Here is a 13,509-nt window from a genome sequence, read left to right as displayed (position 1 = left end):
GGATTCAAGACATCAGGTGTTACCACTTACTGAGGTGGGAAGGACTCAGAAAGGAGTGGATTGTGGAGTGGGCGGAACCTTGAGCTCTCCTTGGTGGCTCTCATGGAGAGTGGGGACTGTGTGCCATAAGCCTGGAGAGCAGAATGGAGCCAGAACTGACACTAGGCAGTGTGTTGGCTCACAACAGTGGTCCTGCTCAACTTGCCTAGGCAGAATAAGTAATGAAATGAAAGTTACATACAGTAATTTCAATGAATTTTCAGCTCACAGAAGCAGTGAACCCAGGCACCACCAGGTTCAATGACCCAACAGTGATAGTGGAGCTCTGCCTCTGTCTCCATGCTTCAGCTCTTCCTGCCTCACTCACTGTCTTAATTATGTCCCACTATAGAGGACAAGATGACACCATTTTGCAGCCTCTCTCAAACAGGAGTCCAAAGAAGGGGAAAACTACTTTTCCCACTGCCCAGATGCTGAGGCCTTAGAAAGATTCTCACTGATGCAGTTTGAGTCATGAAACCATTCCGGGACTGATTATGCACCCAGAAACAGAGAACTTGACCAGCTCGGTTCATATACCCACCTAGTGGGCCAAACTGGGGAGGGATGAGGACAGAGCACAGGAATAGATAGCCTTACTAAGCCATGATGGAGTGAAAAGAAGTTGTTCCCCAAAGAATAACAGGATAGTGTATCAGGCAGAAGGAGAATACCCCTGGGTTATTAGTGTTAGCTGCTATAAAAAACAAATCATAACATTTTTGTGCCTCTCCACATTAGGATGCTAGTTCTTCTTCCCATAATCTGGATATCCTTGGTCACACAGCTCTCTTTGAAGCAACAATTCAAGGACACAGAATTTTTTCTCTTCTGTGTCTGTGCCATCTTTAACAAGTGCCTTTCAAAATACTAGCATTCATGTCCAGCAGAAGGGACATAAGAAGATTAGGAAGGCTTACCAGCTTCCTTTTTTTTTAAATTGTTTTATGTTGGTCACCATACAGTACATCATTGGTTTTTGATGTAGTGTTCCAATCAACTTCTTAAACACCATACAGAAGCAGCCCTGAGCCTCCAGGAGTAGGCTGGGGACACACATCTAATCTGACTTCAGGCCCTGCCCACCAATGACAGCTCTCCAAGGATAACACAGGGAAAGCACCCTGTAGTTTGGTGCTACTGCATCTCTGGTAAACTCCCAGTCTGACTCAATTCAAGCCCAACTTGAGCTCAAACCAGGCAATTAATACTATGGGAACCAAACACTGCCCACAACAGGCAGATAGCTATTGCAGATGACAGACTCAAGGCAAAAGTGGGTCAGCCATAACAGCAAGGTACACACATCACATATAGAGACACCCCTGAAGTGCCAGGTTCTGATGAAGAGGGAAAACTACTTTACAGAGCATCACAGGACCTCTTCTTCAGAAGGCCACTACTTTCCAGAGCAGGAGATGAAGCTAACTTTCCTAACAAAGAAACAGACATAGAATTAGACAAAATGAGACAGGAATTTGTCCTAATGAAAGAACAGGATAAAATCATAGCAAGAGACCTAAGCAAAACGGAGATAAGTAATGTGCCTGATAGAGAATTTAAAGTAATTATTATAAAGATACTCCCTGGACTTGAGAAAACAATGGAGGACCTTGTGAGAACCTTAAAAAGAGATAGAAAACATAAAAAAGAATGAAACAGAGATGAGGAACTCTTAACTGAAATTGAAAATACACTAGGTGGAATAAATAGAAGACTAGAGGAAGCCAACAAACAGACCAGTGACCTAGAGGACAGAGTAATGGAAAGCAATCAGCTGAACAGGAAAGAGAAAAAATAATGATAATAAATAAAAATAGACTTAAGGAACTCGGTGACATCATCAAGTGTAATAACTTTTGCATTTTAGGGGTCCCAGAAGGGAGGGGAAAGAAAAGGAGGCAGAAAATTTATTTGAAGAAATAATAGTTGAAAACTTCCCAAATCTGAAGAAGGAAACAGAAACCCAGATCCAGGCGTCATGGAGCGCCTCCAACAAAATCAATCTTAGGAGGTCCACACCAAGACACATAGCAATTTAAATGTCAAAAAGTAGTGGCATTCTTGGGGCACCTGGGTGGCTCAGTGGGTTAAGCCGCTGCCTTCAGCTCAGGTCATGATCTCAGGGTCCTGGGATCGAGTCCCGCATCGGGCTCTCTGCTCAGCAGGGAGCCTGCTTCCTCCTCTCTCTCTGCCTGCCTCTCTGCCTACTTGTAATCTCTCTCTGTCGAATAAATAAATAAAATCTTAAAAAAACAAAACAAACAAACAAAAAAAAAAAAAGTAGTGGCATTCTAACTGGTGTAAGGTGATATCTCAATGCGGTTTTTATTTGAATCTCCCTGATGGCTAGTGATGATGAACATTTTTTCATGTGTCTGATAGCCATTTGTATGTCTTCATTGGAGAAGTGTCTGTTAATATCTTCTGCCTATTTTTTGATATAGTTATCTGTTTTGTGTGTGTTGAGTTTGAGGAGTTCTTTATAGATCCTGGATATCAACCTTTTGTCTGTACTGTCATTTGCAAATATCTTCTCCCATTCCATGGGTTGCCTCTTTGTTTTGTTGACTGTTTCCTTTGCTGTGCAGAAACTTTTGATTTTGATGAAGTCCCACAAGTTTATTTTCGCTTTTGTTTCCTTTGCCTTTGGAGACATATCTTGAAAGAAGTTGCTGTGGCTGATATCGAAGAGATTACTGCCTATGTTCTCCTCTAGGATTCTGATGGATTCCTGTCTCATGTTGAGATGTTTTATCCATTTTGAGTTTATCTTTGTGTACGGTGTAAGAGAATGGTCGAGTTTCATTTTTCTACATATAGCTGTCCAGTTTTCCCAGCACCACGTATTGAAGAGACTGTCTTTTTTTCCACTGTATATTTTTTCCTGTTTTGAGGTATCACCTTACACCAGTTAGAATGACCAAAATTAGCAAGACAGGAAACAACATGTGTTGGAGGGGGTGTGGAGAAAGGGGAACCCTCTTACACTGTCAGTGGGAATGCAAGATGGTGCAGCCTCTTTGGAGAACAGTGTGGAGATTCCTCAAGAAATTAAAAATAGAGCTTCCCTATGACCCTGCAATTGCACTACTGGGTATTTACCTCAAAGGTACAGATGTAGTGAAAAGAAGGGCCATCTGTACACCAATGTTGGGGTTTGGCCATGGCCGCCAAACTGGAAAGAACCAAGATGCCCTTCAACGGACGAATGGATAAGGAAGATGTGGTCCAAATACACTATGGAGTATTATGCCTCCATCAGAAAGGATGAATACCCAAGTTTTGTAGCAATATGGACGGGACTGGAAGAGATGATGCTGAGTGAAATAAGTCAAGCAGAGAGAGTCAAGTATCATATGGTTTCACTTATTTGTGGAGCATAACAAATAGCATGGAGGACAAGGGAAGTTAGAGAGGAGAAGGGAGTTGGGGGAAATTGGAAGGGGAGGTGAACTATGAGAAACTATGGACTCTGAAAAACAATCTGAGGGGTTTGAAGGGGCGGCGGGTGGGAGGTTGGGGGAACCAGGTGGTGGGTATTAGAGAGGGCATGGATTGCATTGAGCACTGGGTGAAAAATAATGAATACTGTTATGCTGAAAATTTAAAAAAAAAAGTCTTTTGCTCCAAATATGAAAAAAAAAAAAAAAAGCAGTGGCAAAGAGAATTTTTAAAGCAGCAAGAGAAAATAAAACAGTTACATGCAAGGGAAACTCCATAAGTCTATCAGCTGATTTTTCAGCACAAACTTTCCAGGCCAGAAGAGAATGGCATGATATATTCAAAGTGCTAAATGGAGAAAACCAACAGCCAAGAATCCTCTATCCACCAAGCCTATCATTCAGAGTAAGAGAAATAAATAGTTTCCCAGACAAATGAAAGCTTTCAAAAACTCATCACCACCAAACCAGCCCTACAAGAAGTGTTAAAGGGGTCTCTTTGAGTAGAAAGGAAAGACTGCAAGTAGGAAAAAGAAAAGTTGGAAGCACAAAAGTGGTAAAATTAAGTATGTCTGTAAAAATTAGTCAGGGATTCACAGAATAAAATGATGTAAAGTATAATACCATATAACTAAAACACAGAGGAGTAAAGATGGGGTTCAAACTTCAGCAATCTTCAATTTAATATAGACTGCCATCTGCATAAGAGGTTATAGATATATATAATATATATATATATGTTCTATATAAACCTATTGTGTATATATGTGTGTGTGTGTTATATATATAAACACAATGGTAACCACAAATCAAAAACCAGTAATATATACACAAAAAAATAAAAGGAAAGAAAGCCAACAAACCATGAAAGAGGATAGAAAGAAGAGAAAGGAGCAGAGAACTACAAAACAACCAATACAACTGACAAAATGGCAATAAGTACATACCTATCAGTAATTACTTTGAATATCAGTGTAGTAAATGCTCCAATCATGGGACATAGGGAGATGAAAGGGATAAAACAGTAACACCCATCTATATGCTGCCTACAGACATGCAGATTAAAAGTGAAGGGATGGAGGGGTGTCTGGGTGGTTCAGTAGGTTAAGCAGCTGACTCTTGATTTTGGCCATGATCTCAGGGTTATGAGATAGAGCCCCATGTTGGGCTCCATGCTCAGTGTGGGGTCTCCCTGTCCCTCTTGATACCCCACACCCTGCTCACACTCTCTCTCTCAAATAAATTTTTTTTATCTTAAAAAAAAAGTCAAGAAATGGAAAAGCATTTATCATGCAAACAGAAATATGTGTAAGAAAGCCAGTGCAGCCAATATTTATGTTGGACAAAATAGATTTTCTTTTAAAAAAAGATTTATTTATTTATTTATTTATTTATTTTATTGGGCGGGGGGGGCACAAGTGGAGGGAGGGGTAGAAGGAGAATGAGAGAAGCAGACTCCCTACTGAGCAGAGAGCCTGATGTGGGGCTCACTCTAAGGAGCCTAAGATCATGACCTGAGCCAAAACCAAGAGTCAGATGCTTAACTGACTGAGACACCCAAGTGACCCCAAAATAGGTTTTAAAACAAAGACTGTAACAAGAGACAAAGAAGGACACTACATAATGATAAAGGGAACAATCCATCGAGAAGATATAACAACTGTAAATATTTATGCACCCAACACAGGAGTACCCAAATACATAAAGCAAATAATAACAAACATAAAGGAAGTAATTGAGAGTAATACCACAATATCCCACTTACATCAATAGATAGATCATCCAAACATAAAATCAACAAGGAAACAGTAGCTTTGAATGACACATTGGACCAGATAGATTAAATAGATATATTCAGAACTTTACATCCTAAAACAGAATATACATTCTTTCCAAGTGCATGTGGAACATTCTCCAGAATAGATCACATGGTAGGCCACAAAACAAGTCTTAACAAATTCAAAAAGATGGAAGTCATATCATGCATCTTTTCCAACTATGATGCTATCAAACTAGAAATCAACCACAAAAGAACATCTGGAAACAACACAAGTACATGAGGTTAAATAAAATGCTACTAAACAAGGACTGGGTCAATCAAGAAATCAAAGAAGAAATCCAAAAACACATGGAGACAAATGAAAATGAAAACACAATGATCCAAAATCTTTGAGATGCAGCAAAAGCTGTACTAAAAGGAAAACTTGTAACAATACAGGTCTCCCTCAAGAAGAAAAAGAGTTTCAAATAAACAGCCTAAACTTACACCTAAGGGACCTAGAAAAAGAAGAACAAACAAAACCCCAAACCAATAGAAGGAAGGAAATAATAAAGAATTAGAGCCAAAAAATAAATGAAATAAAAACTTCAAAAAAATAAAAAGCACAGTAGAATAGATCAATGAAACCAGGAACTGGTTCTTTGAAAAGATCAACAAAATTGATAAAACTTTATCCAGACTCATCAATAAAGAGAGAGAGAGAGAGAGAAAGTACTCAAATAAACAAAATCAGAAATGAAAGAAGAGAAACAACAGCCAACACCACAGAAGTACAAAGAATTATAAGAGAATATTATAAAAAAAAAGTATATGCCAACAAAATAGACAACCTAGAAGAAATGGATAAATTCCTAGAAACACATAAATCCCAAAACTGAATCAGAAAGAAATAGAAAATTTGAACAGATCAATTACAACAATGAAATTGAATCAGTAATCAAAAACTCTCAACAGACAAAAGTCCAGAACCAGATAGATCACAGGTGAATTCTACCAAACATTTAAAGAAGAGTTAATACCTTCAGCCTATGAGGTCAGTGTTACCCTCAGACCAAAACCAGATAAAGACACTACAAAAAAAAAGAACTGTAGCCCAAATCTCTGATGAACACAGACAGAAAAACCCTCAACAAAATATTAGCAAACTGAATCCAGTAATACATTTCTAAAAATCATTCACCATGATGAAATGGGATTTATTACTGGGATGCAAGGGTGGTTTGATATTCACAAATCAATCAACATGATATATCACATCAACAAGAGAAGGGATAAAAACTATGACCATTTCAATAGATGCAGAAAAAGCATTTGACAAAGTATAACATCCATTCATGAAAAAAATCCTCAACAAAGTAGGTTTAGAGGGAACATACCTCAACATAATAAAGGCTCTATATGAAAAACCCACAGCTAACATCATAATCAATGACAGAAGCTGAGAGCTTTTCCCCTAAGATCAAGACAAGGGTTCAATCTTGCCACTTTCATTCAATGTAGTACTGGAAATCAGTCCTAAGCTGCAGCAATCAGACAAGAAAAGAAATAAAAGGCATCCAAATTCGTAAGGAGAAAGTAAAACTTTCACTATTTGCAGATGACATACTATATATAGAAAACGACTAGAAATGATAAATGAGGAACGCCTGGGTGGCTCAGTTGGTTAAGCAGCTGCCTTTGGCTCAGGTCATGATCCCAGGGTCCTGGGATCGAGTCCCACATCGGGCTCCTTGCTCGGCGGGGAGCCTGCTTCTCCCTCTGCCTCTGCCTGCCTCTTTGTCTGCCTGTGCTCTCTCTCCCTCTGTCTCTTACAAATAAATAAATAAAATCTTTAAAAAAAAAAAAAGAAATGATAAATGAATTTAGCAAGGCCACAGGATACAAAGTCAATATACAGAAATCCATTGTATTCCTACACACTAATATGAAGTAGCAGAAAGAGAAATTAAGAAAAAGACTCCATTTACAATTGCACCAAAAATAATAAAATACCTAGGAATAAACTTAACTAAAGAAATGAAAGCCTATATTCTTAAAACTATAAAACATTGACGTGGGGCACCTGGGTTAAGTCGGTTAAGTGGCTGACTCTTGATTTCAGATCAGGTCATGATCTCAGGTTCGTGAGATCGAGTCCCAAGTAGGCTCCATGCTCAGCAGGGAATCTGCTTGAGATCTGTCTCTCCCTCTCCTTCTGCCTCTCCCCACCACTCTCTCTCTCTCCCAAATAAATAAATCTTTAAAAAATTAATGAAAGAAATTGAAGACAACACAAACAATGGAAAGGTATTCCATGTTCATAGATTGGGAGAACAAATGTTGTTAAATGTCCATACTTCCCAAAACAATCCCTATCAAAATACCAATAGCATTTTTCACAGAACTAGGACAAATAATCCTAAAATTTTTATGGAATTGCAAAAGACCCCAAATAGCCAAAGCAATCTTGAAAAAGAACAAAACTGGAGGTATCACAACCCCAGATTTCAAGATATACTACAAGGTTGTAGTAATCAAAACAGTATGGTGCTGACACAAAAATAGACTCATATATCAATAAAACAGAATGGAAAGCCCAGAAATAAACCCACAATGATATGGTCAATTATTCTGCGACAAAGGAGTCAAGAATATACAATGGGAAAACGACAGTCTCTTTCTTCAACAAATGGTGTTGGGGAAACTGGACAGCCAAATGCAAAAGAATGAAACTGGACCACTTTCTTATACCAAACACAAAAATAAGCTCAAAATGGATTAAAGACCTAAATGTGAGACCTGATACCATAAAAATCCTAGAAGAGAGCAGAGGCAATAATTTCTCTGACATTAATCATAGCAACATCTTTCTAGATATGTCTCCCTGAGGCAAGGGAAACAAAAGCAAAAATAAACTATTGGGGCTACATTAAAATAAAAGGCTTCTGTACAGTGAAGGAAACAGTCAACAAAACTAAAAGGCAACCCACAGAATGGGAGAAGATAATTGCAAATGACATATGTAAGGTGGTACAGCCACTGTGGAAAACAGTATGGAGTTTCCTCAAAAAATTAAACATTGAATCACTGTATTTTCCAGTAATTCCACTACTGGATATTTACCCAAAGAACACAAAAACACTAATTCAAAAATGTGTTTGAACCTTCATGTTTATTGCAGCATTATTAACAATAGCCAAATTATGGAAGCAGCTCAAGTGTCTATCAATAGACAAACAGATAAAGAAGATGAGGTAGGGGTACCTGAGTGGCTCAGTCAGTTAAGCATCCAACTCTTGATCTCAGCTCACGTCTTAACCTTAGGGTTGTGAGTTCAAGCCTGCACCCAGCATAGAGCCTACTTAAAAAAAAAAAAAAAAAAAGATAATAATGAGATATATCTATCTATCTATCTATAGATATCGATATCGATATCTATAGATAAATAAAACTCAGCCTTAAAAAAGAATGAAATCTTGCCATTTGCGGCAACATGGATAGAACTAGAGAGTATAATGCTAAGTGAAAGAAGTCAGTCAGAGAAAGACAAATACCACAAACACCACATGATTTCACTCACATGTGGAGTTTAAGAAACAAAACAAATGGGGGCACCAGGTGGCTCAGTCTGTTAAGCAAGTGCCTTTGGCTCAGCTCAGGTCATGATCTCAGGGTCCTGGGTTCAAGCCCCACATCAGGCTCCCTGCTCAGCAGGAAGTCTGCTCTCCCTCGGCCCCCTCTTGTGCTCTCTCTCTCTCTCACTCTATCTCAAATAAATAAAATTTTTTAAAAAAGAAACAAAACAGGGGCACCTGGGTGGCTCAGTCCTTAAGCAATTGCCCTTGGCTCAGGTCCCAATCCCAGGGTTCTGGGATCCAGCCCCACATTGGGCTCCCTGCCCAGCGGAAAGCCTGCTTCTCCTTCTCCCACTCCCCCTGCTTCTGTTCCCTCTCTCACTGTGTCTCTATCAAATAAATAAATAAATTTTTTTAAAAGAAATTTAAAAATGAACAAAGGGGGAAAAAAGAGAGAGAGAGAGACAGGGCGCCTGGGTGGCTCAGTGGGTTAAGCCGCTGCCTTCGGCTCGGGTCATGATCTCAGGGTCCTGGGATCGAGTCCCGCATCGGGCTCTCTGCTCAGCGGGGAGCCTGCTTCCCTCTCTCTCTCTCTCTCTCCGCCTGCCTCTCCATCTACTTGTGATTTCTCTCTGTCAAATAAATAAATAAAATCTTTAAAAAAAAAAAAAAGAGAGAGAGAGACAAACCAAGAAACAGACTCTTAACTCTAGAGAACACACTGGGGAGAAGGGGGGTGGGGGGATGGGTGAACTATGTGAAGGGGATTAAGAGGAAATTTATCCTGATGAGCACCAAATAATGTATAGAATTGTTGAATCACTGTATATAACACTGTATGTGAACCTTACTGGAATTAAAAATAAAAATAGGGTTTTTCTTAATACACACACGGCTAGGCCAAACCTTGCTCCAAAATATCCTCCCTTTTTCTGAAAAAAGTATCACTCTCAACACCCCTCCCCCCACAAAAAAATCTCAGTTTGCCTACAAGGCCATGTAAAGAATCTTACCGCTTAACTATTCGATGGCTAAGTCTGATACAGAAAGAAAAGGAAGGAAGGGAGAGATTAAAGCCATTTGCCCTTTCCCATCTGCTGTCTTGGCAAGGACGGGTACATTCACTTTTGGCTTATTCCAGGCCTTCTCATAGGACTTAACCAAATAAAAATGCATTTTTTAGAAAAAAGAGTCTTTGCCATCTGACTTCCTCTCAGGTCATGATCTCAGGGTCCTGGGATTGAGCCAAGTCAGGCTCCACACGCAGCACGGAGTCTGCTTCTCCCTCACCCTCTGTCCCTTCTCCTGCTCATGCACACACACTCTCTCTCTTTCTCTCTCTCAAATAAATAAAATCTTTGGGGGGAAAAAAAGCTTTGTAAAAAAATTGCACACTTTGGTACGGGGGAGGAAATAAAAGTAATATTTGAAATGTGCATACAGAAAAATAAATCAAACACATCAGCAGAATTACTTTATTAAATCAGGAGATTAGAAGGGGTTTTTTTTCCTAAATGAAGCAGCTTTGCTCCCCTGACTTAAAAGGTATAAATAAAAGGCATTCTTTAAGAGTATCATGCAGGGCTGTGGAATGAACACTAGCATAGGCAGAGGTTCCCAGAAGTGGCCATTGAGCTGGGGCGGTGATATCTGTGTCTGTCCCGGAGACTGTGTTCATTGAGCTGGGGCGGTGATATCTGTGTCTGTCCCGGAGTCTGTGTTCTCCATGCCTTCACTGAAGAGTGGCTGAGTCAGACCACGTGAAAATTGGGAAGCCACATTTAGCTGCGCATCATGGTGTAATATACACTTCATGGTACATATTACACAACAGACACTGTTCTAAGCCCTTCACATGTATTACAGCATCTGAAACTCAGATTATCCCATTAGCACCAGCTGAGGACACTGAGTCACAGAAAGGTCAAATCAACCTGGGCATAGGAGCGGAGCTTAAACTACACATCCCAGCCTGCCCCCCCGGGGAGGTACAGTGTGGTCACCCATGAAACAGGAGAAGCACAGGCACGACCTAGCCCATAAAACTTCACACCTGCCATCCTCACATTTGTTGAGACCACAGGCTCAGTGAAGATGACAAGAGCTACCTTGCATGACACTTACCTGAGATGGCAAAGCAGTAAGACCTAAAGAGCCTGGATCATGGAACTTCCACTTGGAGGAAAGCCCCTGCGAACCAGAACAACTTCATTGTAGACTTTGCGTGAGTTAAAAAAAAAAAATAAGTCGATTGTCCTTGAGCTATTATATATTTAGGGTTTGTTGTCGATGCAAGTATTTGTTAATTAAGTCAAAACTTAGGATCTAGAAGTGGGTACTTCCCCAGAAAAAAAAAATGTAAAGTAGATGACACTGGGTTAGTGGGCGGTGAGTAAATTGGGAGTCCGAAGCTGAAGAGATGGAAAGCCACGTCGCACGCGGCAAATCATGCAGTAAAGCTGGTTCCCGCGGTAACATGAAGGGCAAGGCCGTGGAAGCTCTGCAAGTGTTTGGGCAGAACCAGACGGATATACTGCATGTTGGCTCTTATCTTCCCCTTCCAAGAATTATTGCTGGCGTGTTCAAGAAAGAACTGGTCTGTCTGCACACAGTAATGAAAGGGGAAGGGCGCCTGGGTGGCTCAAGTCAATTAAGCATCTGCCTTCAGCTCAGGTCACGATCCCAGGGCCCTAGGACTGAGCTCCACATCGGGCTCCTTGTTGGGCAGGGAGTCTGCTCCCTCTCCCTCTGCCTTCTGCTCCTCCTGCTTGTGCTCTCTCTCTTGCTCGGTCAAGTAAATAAAATCCTTTAAAAAAAAAAAAAAAAGGCAGTGAAAGGGGTATCATTCAGAAATTTGGGACTCCAAAGTCTGGGAAAGCTGACTATTTCTAAACCCCAAACAGTAAGAGATGTAAGACTAAAAAAGGCTCTGAGCAACAAGGGCTCCAAACTCAACCCCAAAGCAGAGATGAAGGATGCGGGCTTCCCACGAGAGCCTGCGGCTCTAACGGACTCAAGTAGCTACTGTTACACAGATGGGGTGAAGAAACAAGCATGTAAATCATTCTTGAGAGGTGTGTCTAGTAAAAAAATTTTAGAAGTGCATACTGACACATGAACTGGCAGCACAACTTGGTTCGAAACCCACTAAGCTTTTAAGGGAATCGTATTGCCACGGAAAACAATAGACTAAACAGTATTCCACTTTTTGAGTTTTAAAATAACCTTTAGGGACACCTGGGTTGAGGCTCTGCCTTCAGCTCGGGTCATGGTCTCAGGGTCTCAGGGTCCTGGGATCAAGCCCCATATCAGGGTTTCTGCTCAGCAGGGAGCCTCTTTCCACCCACCACTGCCTGCATCTCTGTGTACTTGTGACCTTTCTCTCTCTCTGTGTCAAATAAATAAAATCTTTAAAAAAAAATTTTTTTTTTTAAATGTGGGATCGAGCCCCACATCCGGCTCTCTGCTCAGCAGGGAGCCTGCTTCCCTTCCTTGCTCTGCCTCTCTGCCTCTCTGCCTACTTGTGATCTCTGTCAAATAAATAAGTAAAATCTTAAAAAAAAAAAAAAAAGATTTTGAGGGAGAAAGGTTGATCACAAGTAGGCAAAGATTTTATTTATTTGAGAGAGCCTGATGCGGGGCCCGATCCCAGGACCCTGAGATCATGATCTGAGCTGAAGGCAAAGGCTTAACCCACTGAGCCACCCAGGGGCCCCTCAAATAAATAAAATCCTTTTAAATAAATAAATAAATAAAGGACATAAGCTGGATGGATGCCCTTTGTGACATATTTTGTATAATCAGTATTCACTCATCCACCACAATTTTAGTCAATACACAGATAAATCCATAAAATGCTGGGAGTTGGCACCTGAGATGCTCTCTCCCTATCTATCATTCTACATCAAAGGGATAGGAGTAGCAAACCTAAGGCCTTCAGTCACAGCACCTGTCATCAAACATCCTTGTGGGTTTTGGTAGGTGAACTTGGTAAGTGAACCCAGCCTTCCAAAAACATGTATTTATACTAAGGACTGTATTAAATCACATTATTTAATAAAAACATTTGAATATGGGCCTAGGATGGTGTGCTCAGTACCAAAGACACAAATGAACAAGAACCTTCTGTTCTGGGCCTTCCCAGAGCTCATGTTTTAGTGGGGGCCGAGATAAACACAGAATGGCCTCTGTGTTAAGCACTGAATGCAATGAGACAGTAAATACCTAGCAAAGCCGAGACTAGAAGCGCTCAGTCTCCTTTCTTTTCACAATGTAAACTGAGAGGTCTTACTTTTCCTCATACGGTCCAAAAGAATCTTGAGAACAACACCCATTACAAGCACAGGGGAAGAGCAGACAGCGTGACCTCACCGAACACAATGCACCTTACTTCCCTTTCCAGAACAGTTTAAGTCCAGGGATAGCCACATGAGGTGAACTCAGATTTCCCAACATGAGTGGATAAAATACCAGCTACCCAGAACTTTACAGAAAAAAGTAAACAGCTTTTTTTTAATCACAAGATGTGCTATATATATATAGGCAATTTTTTTTAAAGATTTTATTCATTTATTTGACAGAGAAAGCAAGCACAAGCGAGAGACAGCACAAAGGGGGAGGGTCAGAGGGAGAGAATCTCAAGCAGGCTCCCCACTGAGCACGGAGCCCAACACACAGGGGGCTCAACACCATG

The 13,509-nt window shown here is 40.5% G+C and overlaps 1 long non-coding RNA gene across 1 annotated transcript; it reads right to left on the bottom strand.

Annotated features, from left to right (window-relative positions):
- Window positions 1-10,277: 10,277 nt before the first annotated feature.
- LOC106003608 lies at window positions 10,278-12,136 on the bottom strand. The gene is made up of 2 exons (XR_001176202.2): window positions 10,941-12,136; window positions 10,278-10,562 (listed from the first exon to the last, which is right to left on the bottom strand). It is a non-coding gene; the product is annotated as an uncharacterized LOC106003608 (long non-coding RNA).
- Between the last annotated feature and the right edge of the window lie 1,373 nt (window positions 12,137-13,509).

This window comes from Mustela putorius, unplaced genomic scaffold (assembly GCF_011764305.1).
Source record: "Mustela putorius furo isolate JIRA1106 unplaced genomic scaffold, ASM1176430v1.1 tig00000450_pilon_pilon_pilon, whole genome shotgun sequence".
NCBI lineage: Eukaryota > Metazoa > Chordata > Mammalia > Carnivora > Mustelidae > Mustela > Mustela putorius.
This window is presented reverse-complemented; position numbering and strand designations above follow the sequence as displayed.